General features: G+C 43.9%; 1 pseudogene; it reads right to left on the bottom strand.

The window, feature by feature from the left end:
• LOC119306991 overlaps window positions 1-4239 on the bottom strand; it is a 17419-nt pseudogene extending 13180 nt beyond the window's left edge.
• Between the last annotated feature and the right edge of the window lie 34 nt (window positions 4240-4273).

Here is a 4273-nt window from a genome sequence, read left to right as displayed (position 1 = left end):
GGGGGGGGGTCGAGGCTGCGCGTGGGGATCGGGCACGGGGTAGCGGCGCTGGAGGAGAACGAGGGAGAGATGGAGACCGATGGGAGTCGGGCTAGGGTTAGGTCGGTGGGGCTGGGCCTTGGGACCAAATGGGCCGGCCTGGTAGGAGGGTTAGGTGGGCTGCGGCTGGAGAGGCCGGTTGGGTCGGCCCAAGTGGAGAGGAAATGGCCAGAGGCCTGGCTGGGCTTACCTCTCTCTTATATTTTCTTTAACAGAAAAGCAAAAAGAGAGAGGAAAAGAAAAGGAGGGTTAGGGAAAGAAAATGCGCAAGGGGATAATTTTCCCGGACTCGCAAAAATGAGTTTGATCCAAGAAAAATAGAAAGGCCATGATTGCAAGATTTAAATTCAAACTCATTTGAATTTAATTCAAATGGTTTTGAACTAGGACTTGATAAAAGGAAGGTCCAAAAATGTTCGGATTTTTGGTGGAGCTCCGGAAAATGATGAAATAAATATTGGCAAGGTTGGAGACCAAACTTGAAGCAGAAAAGGAACGAAATTATTTTGTAAGTGTGTTTTGGTGATTCCAAAATAGTGGAATTTAATATAGCTCCCTAATATTGGAGGATATGTTATAAAGAGAAGTCACCATGTGAATATCCCTCGATTTAAATAGATCAACGATCTATGCAATTTATTTAGTTGAGGTTTTAAAAATTAATGATATGATGGCATGATGACATGATGCAATGCACATGATGCAAGGATGAATGCAACAAATAAAACAAATCACACGACGAAACTCGGAATAGCTGGAAGTCTTCTGAAGCGTCGGTCTCGGGGCGTTACAGAGGGCGCCGCTATTGGTTTTCTCCCTTGGATCGGGAAAACAAAATGACTGGGAAATGAGGAGCTGCAAAATCTACAACTGCTAGCTAGTCCATGTACACAAACAATTGTCTTCTGCCAATCGTAAATTAAATGCTGTCTTGCTTTCATTTTGTTTGCATTTAGTATGCAGATCATACCTGTCTCTTGGGGATATGAGTTTCTGTCTTGCTTAGAATATCCAAGACTTCTGCTATATTAGGTCGATTGTTTCTGTCAGGTTCCATACAACGCATTGCTGTGTCGATGCATATCTGCACTTGATGTGATTCCTCTAATGGGTACTCCGAAGTAGCCTTTATCCTATTCGTCCAATTGCCAAGCACCTATGAAACAGGAATAGAGAGATAATTTGAAATGAAAAATATGAAAGTACGATATACGATACTTGTTCAAAAGTATTCTTGACACACAAATTTCATGGTCAATATATTGTATGCAGGAGAGAAGTTTTTCTAAGTCAAAAGGTGTGGCATGTGCTCTGATATATACATCATATTCTTGTTCAAAGGTGTCGCGTGCCACTTCCCAGATAACTAACCTAGATAGATAATATAAGATGTCTAATTAGGAGAGCAAAGTAAAAAAAACATGTACTTGCTCAAAAACTGCAGATGGAAAAGCTCTGTAATCAAAAGGAACTTGAAATAAAAGAGACGTACTATATGTATATGTGCTTATCACCTCTCTCATGAAGCAAGATTCTACGTGCACATTTCATTCCATTTTTAGAATCTCCACATATGCATTTTTGGCACTTCACAAGTAGTATACAAAATTAATTATACTCTAGATTTTTCTACTGGCAAGCAGATTAATTACATGAATAATTTGACTACTGGTTGTTTATGTTGACCACTAACAGTGACATGTAGGTTCCTTATACATATAGTGGATATCCAATGCTGGTAGTTATTGGACCGGTGGAGTTCACATTTTTTTCTTTCCGGAAATACAAAAGGAAACAAGCGTGTATATTACGTTAAAAAAATTATAGCTCAACTAAGTTATCGACTCCTTACTTGGAAGACAATAATGCATAAAGTATCGCATCAGACATATCCATAATCAGTGGCGGAGGACGAAATTTTTTTGAGGTGGGGCGAACTCCTAGCGTGCGCTCGGCACTCCGGCTGGCTGTCGTCCCCACACCGCCGCGCACGCTCCTGTGTGCAGGCTGCCGCCCCTGCGCCCCCTCCACTCCTGCAGTTGAGTTGTGTCGAATATAGTGTACAAGGTAGGTTACAGTTGGACTTGTAGTAGTATTGTGTTTAGATAGGATATGGAGTTATGTCCTAGTAAGACACTTGTATCCTAGGCCTCTCTTATATAGCGAGGGTAGACACACGATGTAACCTATGCCAACATAATAGCACCGGAACGCAGGGGAAGCCGGCGGCATGTGCCGGTGTCCAGGGCGACCGGGTGCGGTATTGTGACGGTGTCACGGGGAGGAGCGCCCGTAGTCAAGCCCGGGGATGTAGCCATATCGGTGAACCTCGTTAACAAATCTCGGTGTCGTGCCTCATCTGATTGCTTGGTCCTCGGATGATCAAACGGTATGCCTCGGATTTATTCGAACACAATCAAGGCCCAATAGAACGTTTCACGTTGAGTATGTACAAGAGATTCTATTTGTCCAACGATTTTTTAGCGAACATGTATACGTATAAAAGAATCGGCAAGGATCAAGGTAGGGCGAGCGCCCAACCTTGCCCTACCGGGAGCTCCACCCCTGTCCATAATGTGATGCTTTGTCATATGAACTCTAGTGTCAAACTGAAAATGTTTTTCCTTACCTTCTGCATAAATTGCGCGACTTCGTCTGTTTCTATATAACCGGAGTAACCCGGAGACCCTTTCATTATCTCTACCATCACAAGACCTAAACTGAAGACATCATTCTTATGTGAGATATAGCCGTCTTTTATGAATTCTGGTGGCATGTATGCCCTGCATGATCAAAGGACACGGTCAGCATAAATATTGTTTATTTGATCACAAGAGGGAGAAGACTGAAAATGAGGAATTCCATGAGGCACTTACTGGGTTCCTCTGATTTGTTTTGTGACTTGAGTGTGTGATCCACCGAAGAGCCTTGACAAACCAAAATCCGCCAGTTTAGGCGCCATGGAACTGTCTAGTAATATATTGGCAGGCTTTAGATCAAGATGAAAGATTGGTGGTTCACACCTGTGAAGGAGATCTAATCCTTCACAAATGCCCTTTATAATCATGTAACGTGTGCTCCAGTCAGGTGCAAGAGATTTTTCTACACAAGTTGACAAGGAGAACATTATACACAAGAGAATTTAAGAATTTGGTTCTGCTTAAACACAAAGGAACATGAACGTATTGAAGTTAAGTTCCATCATACCACGAAGACGAACGTCTAGGCTTCCACCCTGCAAGTACTCGAAGCAGAGGACTCTATATATGTGTTTACTAAAACCTTGCTTACCCTTGTGTTCAACCAATTCAGAAGTTGTTTCATAACTGTAACCAAGCAACTGTATAATATTTGGATGCTTAACCCTCAAAAGCAACATGAATATCGTATCAACATGAAGCAACTTCACAGCAACCTCTCTCCCATTGTAACACTACAGAAATCTGGTAATTTGCCGTCTGTGGATCACAGACGGCAAAGACCTGAATACAGACGGCAAAGACTTTGCCGTCAGCTTGCTGACGGCAAAGACTTTGCCGTCAGCTTGCTGACGGCAAAGTCAGACGGCAATGTGAATGTCGGCAAAGAATTCTTTGCCGTCAGCTTTTTATCGGGCAAATGGCAAAGACTTTGCCGTCAGCCAAACTCTATCTTTGCCGTCAAGCCAAATAATAGCAGACGGCAAAAGAAGCATCTTTGCCGTCAGCTAAGCTGTGCCTTTGCCGTCAGCCTCGTTCACCCAAGACGGCAAAGAATTTTTTATTATTTATAAAAAATTGTACCAACAGTTCAGGTGTGATGGATGTGGTCAAAGTTTCTTGGTCATAGGCGTAGGCAAAACCCACAACCAACAGTATAAGAATCAATGACTAAACAACGGATTTTACAAGATAGGACTAGTCTATTTACACAGTATATTGACCATTACTCACTGATCAATAAAAAAACTAAGTACTCTATTTCAACTTCTAAAAAAACACTCTAATTTACAATGTTGAACTGGGCAACTGGCCCTTGCAGCGCATGCGTCACCGGGGAGGTTGAGTCCGCGCCAGCCGGAGAAGTGGAGGGCTCCGTTCCCCTGCCATGGTCGCAGGCTCGCAGCTCGTCCATAGACGAGGAGGTTGAGGGCGAGCACAGAGGAGGGAAGGGCCCGCGGCAGGAAGGAGGTAGATCTCGCGGCCGCCCGGCCCTGCTCGCCTGCCGCTGCGCTCGCACGCGCTGGCCCGCGCCG

This window comes from Triticum dicoccoides, chromosome 5B (assembly GCF_002162155.2).
Source record: "Triticum dicoccoides isolate Atlit2015 ecotype Zavitan chromosome 5B, WEW_v2.0, whole genome shotgun sequence".
Lineage (NCBI taxonomy): Eukaryota > Viridiplantae > Streptophyta > Magnoliopsida > Poales > Poaceae > Triticum > Triticum dicoccoides.
Note: the sequence above shows the minus strand (reverse complement) of the source record. Positions and strands in the feature narration are given on the sequence as shown.